This window comes from Bubalus kerabau, chromosome 1 (genome assembly GCF_029407905.1).
Source record: "Bubalus kerabau isolate K-KA32 ecotype Philippines breed swamp buffalo chromosome 1, PCC_UOA_SB_1v2, whole genome shotgun sequence".
NCBI classification, from domain to species: domain Eukaryota; kingdom Metazoa; phylum Chordata; class Mammalia; order Artiodactyla; family Bovidae; genus Bubalus; species Bubalus kerabau.
The window spans coordinates 156,612,899-156,626,871 of record NC_073624.1 but is presented as its reverse complement, the minus strand read 5'-3'; positions in this window follow the sequence as shown (position 1 = coordinate 156,626,871).

Genomic DNA, 13,973 nt, shown 5'->3' with positions numbered 1-13,973 from the left:
ACATCTCATAACTCATTACTGGACATTTCATTGCACTCCAGAGAGAAGAAATACAGCTCCACCCACCAGAACACTGACACAAGCTTCCCTAACCAGGAAACCTTGACAAGCCACCTGTACAAACCCACACACAGCGAGGAAACGCCACAATAAAGAGAACTCCACAAACTGCCAGAATACAGAAAGGACACCCCAAACTCAGCAATTTAAACAAGATGAAGAGACAGAGGAATACCCAGCAGATAAAGGAACAGGATAAATGCCCACCAAACCAAACAAAAGAGGAAGAGATAGGGAATCTACCTGATAAAGAATTCTGAATAATGATAGTGAAATTGATCCAAAATCTTGAAATTAAAATGGAATCACAGATAAATAGCCTGGAAGACAAGGATTGAGAAGATGCAAGAAAGGTTTAACAAGGACCTAGAAGAAATAAAAAAGAGTCAATATATAATGAATAATTCAATAAGTGAAATTTAAAACACTCTGGAGGCAATAAATAGTAGAATAACAGAGGCAGAAGATAGGATTAGTGAATTAGAAGATAGAATGGTAGAAATAAATGAATCAGAGAGGATAAAAGAAAAATGAATCAAAAGAAATGAGGACAATCTCAGAGACCTCCAGGACAATATTAAACGCTACAACATTCGAATCATAGGGGTCCCAGAAGAAGAAGACAAAAAGAAAGACCATGAGAAAATACTTAAGGAGATAATAGTTGAAAACTTCCCTAAAATGGGGAAGGAAATAATCACCCAAGTCCAAGAAACCCAGAGGGTCCCAAACAGGATAAACCCAAGGCGAAACACTCCAAGACACATATTAATCAAATTAACAAAGATCAAACACAAAGAACAAATATTAAAAGCAGCAAGGGAAAAACAACAAATAACACACAAGGGAATTCCCATAAGGATAACAGCTGATCTTTCAATAGAAACTCTTCAAGCCAGGAGGGAATGGCAAGACATACTTAAAATGATGAAAGAAAATAACCTACAGCCCAGATTACTGTACCCAGCAAGGATCTCATTCAAGTATGAAGGAGAAATCAAAAGCTTTTCAGACAAGCAAAAGCTGAGAGAATTCTGCACCACCAAACCAGCTCTCCAACAAATACTAAATGATATTCTCTAGACAGGAAACACAAAAACGGTGTGTAAATTCAAACCCAAAACAATAAAGTAAATGGCAACGGGATCATACTTATCAGTAATTACCTTAAACGTAAATGGGTTGAATGCCCCAACCAAAAGACAAAGACTGGCTGAATGGATACAAAAACAAGACCCCTACATATGTTGTCTACAAGAGACCCACCTCAAAACAGGGGACACATACAGACTGAAAGTGAAGGGCTGGAAAAAGATTTTCCATGCAAATAGGGACCAAAAGAAAGCAGGAGTAGCAATACTCATATCAGATAAAATAGACTTTAAAACAAAGGCTGTGAAAAGAGACAAAGAAGGTCACTACATAATGATCAAAGGATCAATCCAAGAAGAAGATATAACAATTATAAATATATATGCACCCAACACGGGAGCACCGCAGTATGTAAGACAAATGCTAACAAGTATGAAAGGAGAAATTAACAATAACACAATAATAGTGGGAGACTTTAATACCCCACTCACACCTATGGATAGATCAACTAAACAGAAAATTAACAAGGAAACACAAACTTTAAATGATACAATAGACCACTTAGACCTAATTGATATCTATAGGACATTTGATCCCAAAACAATGAATTTCACCTTTTTCTCAAGCGCACATGGAACTTTCTCCAGGATAGATCACATCCTGGGCCATAAAGCTAGCCTTGGTAAATTCAAAAAAATAGAAATCATTCCGAGCATCTTTTCTGACCACAATGCAGTAAGATTAGATCTCAATTACAGGAGAAAAACTATTAAAATTCCAACATATGGAGGCTGAACAACACGCTGCTGAATAACCAACAAATCACAGAAGAAATAAAAAAAGAAATCAAAATTTGCATAGAAACGAATGAAAATGAAAACACAACAACCCCAAACCTGTGGGACACTGTAAAAGCAGTCCTAAGGGGAAAGTTCATAGCAATACAGGCACACCTCAAGAAACAAGAAAAAAGTGAAATAAATAACCTAACTCTACACCTAAAGCAACTAGAAAAGGAAGAAATGAAGAACCCCAGGGGTAGTAGAAGGAAAGAAATCTTAAAAATTAGAGCAGAAATAAATGCAAAAGAAACAAAAGAGACCATAGCAAAAATCAACAAAGCCAAAAGCTGGTTCTTTGAAAGGATAAATAAAATTGACAAACCATTAGCCAGACTCATCAAGAAACAAAGGGAGAAAAATCAAATCAATAAAATCAGAAATGAAAATGGAGAGATCACAACAGACAACACAGAAATACAAAGGATCATAAGAGACTACTATCAGCAATTATATGCCAATAAAATGGACAACATGGAAGAAATGGACAAATTCTTAGAAAAGTACAACTTTCCAAAACTGGACCAGGAAGAAATAGAAAATCTTAACAGACCCATCACAAGCACGGAAATTGAAACTGTAATCAAAAATCTTCCAGCAAACAAAAGCCCAGGTCCAGATGGCTTCACAGCTGAATTCTACCAAAAATTTAGAGAAGAGCTAACACCTATCCTGCTCAAACTCTTCCAGAAAATTGCAGAGGAAGGTAAACTTCCAAACTCATTCCATGAGGCCACCATCACCCTAATACCAAAACCTGACAAAGATCCCACAAAAAAAGAAAACTACAGGCCAATATCACTGAGGAACATAGATGCAAAAATCCTTAACAAAATTCTAGCAATCAGAATCCAACAACACATTAAAAAGATCATACACCATGACCAAGTGGGCTTTATCCCAGGGATGCAAGGATTCTTCAATATCCGCAAATCAATCAATGTAATACACCACATTAACAAATCGAAAAATAAAAACCATATGATTATCTCAATAGATGCAGAGAAAGCCTTTGACAAAATTCAACATCCATTTATGATCAAAACTCTCCAGAAAGCAGGAATAGAAGGAACATACCTCAACATAATAAAAGCTATATATGACAAACCCACAGCAAACATTATCCTCGATGGTGAAAAATTGAAAGCATTTCCTCTAAAGTCAGGAACAAGACAAGGGTGCCCACTTTCACCATGACTATTCAACATAGTTTTGGAAGTTTTGGCCACAGCAATCAGAGCAGAAAAAGAAATAAAAGGAATCCAAATTGGAAAAGAAGAAGTAAAGCTCTCACTGTTTGCAGATGACATGATCCTCTACATAGAAAACCCTAAAGACTCCACCAGAAAATTACTAGAACTAATCAATGACTATAGTAAAGTTGCAGGATATAAAATCAACACCCAGAAATCCCTTGCATTCCTATACACTAATAATGAGAAAACAGAAAGAGACATTAAGGAAACAATTCCATTCACCATTGCAACGGAAAGAATTAAATACTTAGGAATATATCTACCTAAAGAAACTAAAGACCTATATATAGAAAACTATAAAACACTGGTGAAAGAAATCAAAGAGGACACTAACAGATGGAGAAATATACCATGTTCATGGATTGGAAGACTCAATATAGTGAAAATGAGTATACTACCCAAAGCAATTTATAGATTCAATGCAATCCCTATCAAGCTACCAACAGTATTCTTCACAGAGCTAGAACAAATAATTTCACTTTGTATGGAAATACAAAAAACCTCGAATAGCCAAAGCGATCTTGAGAAAGAAGAATGGAACTGGAGGAATCAACCTACCTGACTTCAGGCTCTACTACAAAGCCACAGTTATCAAGACAGTATGGTACTTGCACAAAGGCAGAAATATAGATCAATGGAACAAAATAGAAAGCCCAGAGATAAATCCACGCACATATGGACACCTTATCTTTGACAAAGGAGGCAAGAATATACAATGGATTAAAGACAATCTCTTTAACAAGTGGTGCTGGGAAATCTGGTCAACCACTTGTAAAAGAATGAAACTAGAACACTTTCTAACACCATACACAAAAATAAACTCAAAATGGATTAAAGATCTCAACGTAAGACCAGAAACTATAAAACTCCTAGAGGAGAACATAGGCAAAACACTCTCTGACATACATCACAGCAGGATCCTCTATGACCCACCTCCCAGAATATTGGAAATAAAAGCAAAAATAAACAAATGGGACCTAATTAACCTTAAAGGCTTCTGCACATCAAAGGAAACGATTAGCAAAGTGAAAAGACAGCCTTCAGAATGGGAGAAAATAATAGCAAATGAAGCAACTGACAAACAACTAATCTCAAAAATATACAAGCAACTCCTACAGCTCAACTCCAGAAAAATAAATGACCCAATCAAAAAATGGGCCAAAGAACTAAATAGACATTTCACCAAAGAAGACATACAGATGGCTAACAAACACATGAAAAGATGCTCAACATCACTCATTATCAGAGAAATGCAAATCAAAACCACTATGAGGTACCATTTCACACCAGTCAGAATGGCTGCGATCCAAAAGTCTACAAGTAATAAATGCTGGAGAGGGTGTGGAGAAAAGGGAACCCTCTTACACTGTTGGTGGGAATGCAAACTAGTACAGCCACTATGGAGAACAGTGTGGAGATTCCTTAAAAACCTGGAAATAGAACTGCCTTATGATCCAGCAATCCCACTGCTGGGCATACACACTGAGGAAACCAGAAGGGAAAGAGACACGTGTACCCCAATGTTCATCACAGCACTGTTTATAATAGCCAGGACATGGAAGCAACCTAGATGTCCATCAGCAGATGAATGGATAAGAAAGCTATGGTACATATACACAATGGAGTATTACTCAGCCATTAAAAAGAATACATTTGAATCAGTTCTAATGAGGTGGATGAAACTGGAGCCTATTATACAGAGTGAAGTAAGCCAGAAAGAAAAACACCAATACAGTATACTAACACATATATATGGAATTTAGAAAGATGGTAACAATAACCCTGTGTACGAGACAGCAAAAGAGACACTGATGTATAGAACAGTCTTATGGACTCTGTGGGGGAGGGAGAGGGTGGAAAGATTTGGGAGAATGGCATTGAAACATGTAAAATATCATGTATGAAACGAGTTGCCAGTCCAGGTTCGATGCACGATACTGGATGCTTGGGGCTAGTGCACTTGGACGACCCAGAGGGATGGTATGGGGAGTCAGGAGGGAGGAGGGTTCAGGATGGGGGACACATGCATACCTGTGGCAGATTCATTTTGATATTTGGCAAAACTAATACAATTTTGTAAAGTTTAAAAATAAAATAAAATTAAAACAAAACAAAACAAAACAAAAAACAAAAGCATCAATTCTTCGGTGCTCAGCTTTCTTTATAGTTCAACTCTCACATCCATACATGACCACTGGAAAAACCATAGCCTTGACTAGACGGACCTTTGTGGACAAAGTAATGTCTCTGCTTTTTGATATGCTGTCTAGGTTGGTCATAACTTTCCTTCCAAGGAGTAAGCATCTTTTAATTTCATGGCTGCAATAGTGATTTTGGAGCCAGAAAAATAGTCAGCCACTGTTTCCAATGTTTCCCCATCTATTTCCCGTGAAGTGATGGGACCAGATGCCATGATCTTAGTTTTCTGAATGTTGAGCTTTAAGCCAACTTTTTCACTCTCTCTTTCACTTTCATCAAGACGCTCTTTAGTGCTTCTTCAGTTTCTGCCATAAGGATGGTGTCATCTGCATATCTGAGGTTATTGATGTTTCTCCTGGCAATCTTGATTCCAGCTTGTGCTTCCTCCAGCCCAGCATCTCTCATGATGTACTCTGCATATAAGTTAAATAAGCACGGTGACAATATACAGTCTTGACGTACTCCTTTTCCTATTTGGAACCAGTCTGTTGTGTCATGTCCAGTTCTAACTGTTGTTTCCTGACCGGTTTCTGAAGAGGCAGGTCAGGCAGTCTGGTATTCCCATCTCCTTCAGAATTTTCCACAGTTTATAGTAAGTGGATCTATCTCTTTGCCAAATTTCCCTCAGTATATTGAGGGCTATCATCAGTGTGAACTCACTTTGAGTTACAAGTTTAAGGAAGCCTATATTAATAATTGCAAATAAAATGCATCAGCCTTATTTCCTTCATCATTTCAGAAAAGTTTTCAGCTGGGTCAGCAGGTACAGACAACTCTTCACTTTAAGACAATGGTCCTCAACTCTGAACATTAACATCTCCTATTTCATAGAAATATTATTAATTCTTAAAACTGAATGCTTTACTGTGAATTTATATGAATTCAGTTTAGTATGAATCCTCAGGGACAGACATGCACATCTATATATCTATATTTTTAAAAATTCTCAGGTAATTCCAGTGTGTAGTCAGACTTAAAGGATCACTGCTTTAAATTTTTTAAAAGTTTGGTCAGTGTTTAGTAGCCAGATGGATTTTAACTGTTGACCTGTGAAGTACCTTTGACTTTTGCTTTCTTAGGGCTTGGATTTTCTTCTGATCATGGTTATACTTCAAAACTAGGATTGATGGATAAAATACAAGATGCTCAATTAAATTGGAATTTCAGATAAACAGCCAATCATTTTTTAGAGAATGTATGTCCCAAGCATTGCAGATGATATGCTTATCCTAAAAATGACTGGTTGTTTACATGAAATTCAAATTTAACTGGATAGTCTGTGTTTTTACTTGCTAAATCTGCTATGCTCATCATAGTTACACCTCAGGACACTCTTGATTTTCTGTGATATTTTCCTGCTCTTGCTGAGGACTGGTGTTGGGACTCTTCGTTTTATGAAGATGTTTGTGTCTACAGTAGATTTCAGCCTCATATTCTTTCTTCCCAGGGCAGAAACTGCATTCACCAGACTTCTGGAATCAGTCCACAAGGAAACTTTCAACACGCTCCATGAAGTCTTGGTGGCCCTGTGGCTCGTCCTAACATCTGTTGTGGGAAGCTTTGCTTTGGTGTAGGAACGGGTTCCCAATGGCCATAAGGTTTGTAATTGCCTCTTTAGACAGAGAGAGAATCTTCTGGTGCTTCTGCCTGCTGGTGAACAGAATGTGTGGTGTGGAGTAGGCATTTGTTCAGACAGCAGTCACTGGAACTCCTGATAGCTGTGTGCAGGTGAGGGGAGCTGCTGCCCATTACCCCAGGAAAAGGGTACAATAGGGCATGTTTTTGTTTTGTTTTTGAGTGTGTGTGTGTGTGTTTAAAAAATGTTGCTTCTCCCTTTAGTAAAGTCAGTCTCAGAGGGTGTGAACCAAATTGTACAAGTTGCCCTGGGGTGGGCGGAGGGAGAGGGGTCTCCTGTGTATAAAGGTGTTTGGACCTGAAATTTAGTGGCTCCCTGAGACTTGAAGTCAGGGGCACTTGATGAGGTCAAATGAAAAGAGACCGGCTAGAAAGCAAAGGGGAGTCTGGAAGTCATGTTGGATTCAGAGCCTGCCACCCCTAGAGTGATTTGGTGAATGCTAGCTAAGCATATCTTTCATGCACTGGAGAAGGAAATGGCAACCCTCTCTAGTGTTCTTGCCTGGAGAATCCCAGGGACGGGGGAGCCTGGTGGGCTGCCGTCTCTGGGGTCGCACAGAGTCGGACACAACTGAAGCGACTTAGCAGCAGCAACAGCTAAGCTTATGGATGAGAACTGGAGAACTGAAGTCTCAGAGCCCCACCAGGGGACCCCACTGTAGCTCAGAGGGAAACTGATCCAGTCAGAACATGCCACCAGCCCACCACCTGAAGCTGAAAGAGTGACTTTCAATAGTGACATCTAGTGGTGACATCTCACAATGGCAGCAGGGAGCTGAGCTTTTTCTTTATCCACCTGGTGCCAGGAAGCAGGACCCATAGAGTAGGCTTCTTAGGCAGGGGAGGAGGGAGGGCTTCTGTACAGAAGGTACAGAAGGGTAGGTGGGTACTTAGACAGTTAGGGCAAGTGGCTCAACTGGGTTCATATCCTTGTTCTGCCCCTATGAGGAATTGACAAGTTACTGCATCTCTTTCTGCTACAGCTTCTCTATCTGCAGAACGAGGACAATAACAGTACCTATCTTCTGAGGCTGTTGTGAGGGTTAGATGAGTTATGCATGCTAGAATAGTGCTTGGACATAGTAAGTGCTCAGGAAATTGTGCAGGCTGATGTTACTGTTGTTAGGAAAGATAAAAAGAGATGAGACGATGTTGGTGCCCAAGTGAGCTGACGCCACAACAAGCTCAGAGAGAGAAGCCATAATTCTCGCTTTGCAGATGATGTGCTGAGTTTCAGAGATGAAAGTGACTTGCCCAGGTGCATGTCACGTGATTTTATGGACATGATTTGAACTCTGGTCCTCTAATCTGACTTGTGTTTTCCTTGAAGCTTGAAATGACCTAACCTAAAAACCAGGTCTCTGTGATTCTTCGAGCCTGATAGGAATCAGATCCAAGGTTATTTATATGGCAAATGAATCTGAAGCTGAAGTGAACTCCATGGAAGAAAAAAAAAGCCCCATTTATATCACCTCTGATTTTTTATCCTTGACCCATTGTTTCTCTTCCATCTTCAGTGCCTCTGCCTTGGCATGACCCTCGTCTCTTACCTGAACTCGATAGTCATCTCCTAACTCCCTGGTCCTTCTCCCCTCTGTGCATATAGAAGCTTGGTCCTTCTAAACCGCACCCCCACCTCGGGCCTTCCAGTGTCTCCTCACCTCCTCTGAGGCTGTCGGGACAGTTGAGCTGTGTGCAGTCAAACCCCAGTCTCTCAGACTCTTTTCCTGCTACTTTGCTCAGAGCCGGGTTCTCTTTCTTTCTCTAATCAAAGCATTTGGACCCTTCTGTAGTACCACTCACTGTGCTGTATTGTAACCATTGTTTGCGCTCAGTGGTTCCAGGAGACTGTGCATTCTTTGAATGCAGAGATCATATCTGACCCCTTGGTGTCCCTAAGTGTCTGGTAGATTATCATGCTAGGAAGTGTTGATGAATGGGACCCATCATCCTTGGGCTTACTTAGGTTGCAGAGGTGGCCACTCCTTGAGCTTAGGGTCAAAGGCAACTCCTTAGTGTTTTATGGGTGGTATGAAATAGATGGGAAGAAAACAAATGGCCCTTATACACTATACTGGTATGAAAATTCTGTACCTTTTAAGAAACCTGAAACATTGCAGTCTGGCTCTGTATAAGAGCTCTTTAGTCAATAAACTAGACAAACCAAAAGTTTATAATTGCCAGAACTTACCGAGGTACTTTGTGGTGATATCAGCAACAGCTGAAGTTGGAAAGCTTAGAGGCAAGTTCCAAAGGGCAGTGACAGCCAGAGCCCTGGGGTTCTCTGAGGAGCTGTATGGGCATGGTGGGAACCCATGGCAGCCCAGCAAGCCTGCCAAGCTGACTGCCTGGCTTCAATCCCAGCTTGGTTACACTGGCTGTGTGCCCTGGGCAACCTGCTCTCTCTGTGACAAAGTTTACTGTTTACCATCAGATCAGATCTGTCTCCTGGGCAGACTAGTTCATGAGGAAATATGCCCCCTTTTCCCATCTGTCCCTTGCCTCACCACCTCTGCTTCTCGTGGTAGAGTTGATCCTTCTCCAGCGGATCTTCCCAACCCAGGAATTGAACCGGGGTCTCCTGCATTGCAGGTGGATTCTTTACCAACTGAGCTATCAGGGAAGCCCATAGTCGAGAGAGCACTGGGTTTTAAGACGGGAGGGGACCTGGTTTCTGGATCCTGATTGTCATCTATCAACTCTATGAACCTCTTGGGGCCCAGGATCTTCTGTTAAATAAGACAGTCAGACTAAGGCTCAGGATTCCTCAGGATCATCCAGCTCCAGATTGTTTGTCGCGTCATCTCATCCCCCATTGCTGACTCAGAGCTGACCGTTCATCAACCTCTTGAAGAGGGTGGCAAGGAGAGCCCCCATCTGCTGTGGCTGAGGGAAGCTCAAGAGTACCAAGCTCCACATTACATCAATGAGATGGGATGCCAGCTGCTCAGCTTGTGAGTCCCGCCTCCCCACCTTGCTGCTGCTGATGCAGAGGGTCTGAATGTTCCTAATGGGGTAGGTGATGATCACTCCTTGGGTGTCCGGCGTGGGCTCAGGGGATCTTGTCCAGTTGCCAGTTAAGCAACATTTCAGCAAAACGGAGACTGGCCTCTTGCTTGCCTTGCACACCTTGGGGAGTAGGGTGTGGGGGCTGGGAGCGTGTGAACCCTCAAGACACCAACCAGGGATTCCGGATCCTAAGACCTCTGGAACCTGTCCTGTCAGGGACTCAAGTCTTCAGTTTTTCTCCAATACTATGAGCTTCCCCATCTCCAAATCATTTCTTTCTTTAAAAAAAAAAAATTGCTTCAGTTAGCTAGAGTCAGTTTCTGTGTCTTAGAATCAAAGAGCCCACCGCCACTGGGTGGGAGGGATTCGGTTAGATGACTCATGGGTCTCTTCAGCCCTGGCACATGTTGAATGAGTGAGTCAATAAACGACAGACTGATGGAACGAAACCAGCTCTCCTCTAGTCTGAGCTCCGAGAGAAAGTAAAATTAGGGTGGGGGGAAAAAGAAGGTGAGGAATGTGACTCCATGTGAATTCCAGCCAGACTGAGAAGCTTGTTGACTGGACCAGGACTCGGATGAACACCAGGAAACCTGCCCCAGTGAGAGCTTCTTTGTTGACTGGGCGGTGACCTTAGGAAAGTCATGCCACCTCCCTAGATCCCATTTTTCTCTCTCAAAAGAAAAGGATCATGCCATGCTCTTTGCTCATCCCTCTTCTGTAGCTAAATGAAAATGCACGCATGAATAACAGCAGGCTTGGGGCAGCCTGCGTGGAGGGCTTCCTGTTGGGCTGTGAGCGATTTGAGGAAGCCGTTTCCATCTTGGTAATTGGGGCCAGATGCTTCAATGCAGACCCTGCTGACTCATCAACAGCTCTGCCTTCCTCCAGGCTGGGCTGGGGTCAGTTCTGAGCTGGTACCATCTGTCTTCACAGAAGCGCCTTGCCAGGGTGGTGCAGAGCGGGGATGCGGAGGAACACATATTTAGGGAGAGCACAGAGGGGTTCTGAAGGATGGGGAGTTTTTCTAGCTGGTGTGAAGATTTACTGGAAATAAATCACAATTTCTAAGAAGAAATTGGATAAATGAGTGTCTACACATGGAATTCAGAAGGGCTATGAAACGCATGTGTGTTTGGAACAGGAAATGTTCCGCAGAGCCCGTGCAGGATGTTTCCTGGCTGTTTGGGGGCTGTCTCGGGGCTGCAGGACCAAGCTCATGAACCGGGCAGTACTGAGGTTTGGGAAAGCGGGCTAACGGCTCTCTTAACCTCGTGCCCTTCGGTGCTTTCTGCTTCCCCCGCCTTCTGTTTGCCTCTGCCGTTCTTCCTGGTCCCCCATTCTTCCAGTTTCAGCCTCTTGTTTCTTCATGCTGCCTTCTCTGCAAGAACCCATTTTGGTTGCAAATGACTGACACTCAACCATAGCAACTTGGGGACACAGAGAGACTCTATTGGCTCCTGAAGTCAAGTCCTAAATTTGAACCACCAAATCTTCCAAAGAGAAGGGTACAGCTGGGCTTCAGGAATGGCTGGAACCAGGGCTCGGATCTGCTGGCCATCTCATCTTTGCTTTTCTCTGTGATGGTTTCACTGTCTCTCACCATAGTCCAGCTTCTGCCACATCCCACCAGGGAAACACGGCTGCCAACAAGGCCCTCGGCTCACTTTCTGCAGTTCCCACTACTGGAGAGGGGCTGGCTTTTGCTTTGGATCCCAAGGTAAATTAAGTAGGAAACCCAATTGGCTAAAAAATCACAGCTCAAAATCATGCCTGTCCTAGCTCTGCCAATGACTACTGTGTGACCTTGCAAAATTTACTTTGCCTCTCTGAACACCAGTTTTCTCATCTAAGGAATGGGGATGAACAGAGTTCCCAGATCAGAAGCAGTTATCACCTAGTAGTTGGGAATAGAGAGGCTCTGGGGCCAGACTGCCCTGTTCCAATCCTACTTTTGCTCCTTAGAAGCAGTGTGACCTTGGGCTGGTCCCCCAATCTCTGGGTGCCCTAGCTTCCTCATCTCTAAAATAGGAGCAATAATAGCATTTACTCGTGGGGCTGTTTGAGGATTAAGGGAGTTCCCTTCCCCAAAGAACGTGGCACAGTGAGTGCATCTCCCAGGCCATCAGTGCTGGCATCTGCTCCTTGCTGCCTCTGTAGCTCTTGATGACTTTTTTCAGCGTCTCTCCATGGCTGCAGCTTAAGTAAAATAGACGGTGACTTGATTACTCAGCTGGTGCCCACTCTACTCCTGTTACTGCTACTCAAGAACATGAGTAAGAATCAAGATGTTCTTATAGGAATAAACTTGAATCTCTTCTAATTTATATTTTAAAAGTGATTGTTCTTGAGCCTTGGTTCCCTATTATTAATGGATTACTTTTAAGGACAGATTCTGAGCTCTGTGTCAAGTGGTTCACATCCATCGTTTAATCGTCACAACACAGCAAGGCAAGTGTCCTTAGCCCTGTTTTACAGATTCAGGACGTGTGCCTCAGAGGAGAACAGTAGCTGCCTAGAGATCACATGTCTGGCTTATGGAGAAGCTGAGATTCAGAGCTAGGACCTCCCATCTGCTTCTCCACTCTGAGTTGAAGGCCTGCTTGCACATAAGCTGATCCTCTGCTGGTTGGGGTTTCGTCTTGTTCACCTGTGGCCCAGCAGCTTTCTCAGGATAGATGATAGACTCTGAGTGTTGGACATTGTGCCTCAAGTCTCAGTCCCCCTCCCGTCTCTCCCAGAGGTCAGGCGACGCAGCAGGGGCTCTGCAAAAGCCCCCTGACTCTGGAGACATGGGTGGAGGATACGGATGAAAAGAGCATGTCAGTTCCGCTTCCCACCAGGAGGTGGCGCCAGTCTACGGGCCAGGCCAGTCACCAGGGCTGTTCTCCCGGCTTGGAGCTGGCGGTGCAGCCTCAGGCCTCCTCAGCGCCCTCACTGGAGAAGCACCAGTTATTGGCATTATCTAGGGGGCGAGTGGCAAGGAGAGAGACCCAGGGGAGCAGCAAGAGAGCAGCAGGGAGTGCAGCTGAAGTGCACCGAGGGCTCAGGGCTCCTGCTTCCCTGGGGACTGCCAGGATGGCCATACAGCCCCAGCCGGGTGATGCTCGGGGAGCTGGGCCACCCTGGGCCAGGCAACAGGATTTTTCTGAGCCTGAGATGCTCTGAGCACAGCCTACACCCTGAATGTGAACAGTAAGAGGTAATAACTGAGGCATATCCCAGCACAGGGCTGGGGCTGTGTGTGTGTGTGGAGGGGTGGTGGGGAGAGGACCCTGGGACCCAGGCCTTCAGGCATGGAGGGCTGCATATCAGGCCTGGGACATAATGTCCAAATCAGAGCATGTGTACGACGAGGGAACCCCCCGACAGGATGCACGGCAGGCCGACACAACTCTTGTGAAACATGTTTGATGAACCATCATTCCATAAGATAACTACCACGTCTTCACATGTGTGCATGCCAGGGCTTCAGAACAGAAGAGGTCTGAGCCTCCTCCACCTCTCAGAGCCCACTGCGCTCAGTGCCCCCGGTCCCGTCGTCTTTCTGCACAAGGAACCTCAAGGTCCTTGACTCTTGTCTGATTGGTCTTCCTTCACCTGGCAGGAGGGAACCATGTGACTCCAAGTTCCCCTCTATCTCTGTTTCCTTAAAAAAATAAGATGTAGAATCCTCTTCAGAGATGTGGGGCTCCTGAGCGCCACCTGATTTAGGACTACTATTTATCCATTCACTCCATTCATTCATTCATTCAGTAATGACCAATCACTGCCATGTGCCAGGACCCCTGGCAGCGGCTGAACTCAACGGATACAGCCCACTGCTTCAGCAAGCTCTGAGGTTTAGTGGGGGAAACAGACAGTTGAGAAGGCAATTGCTGCA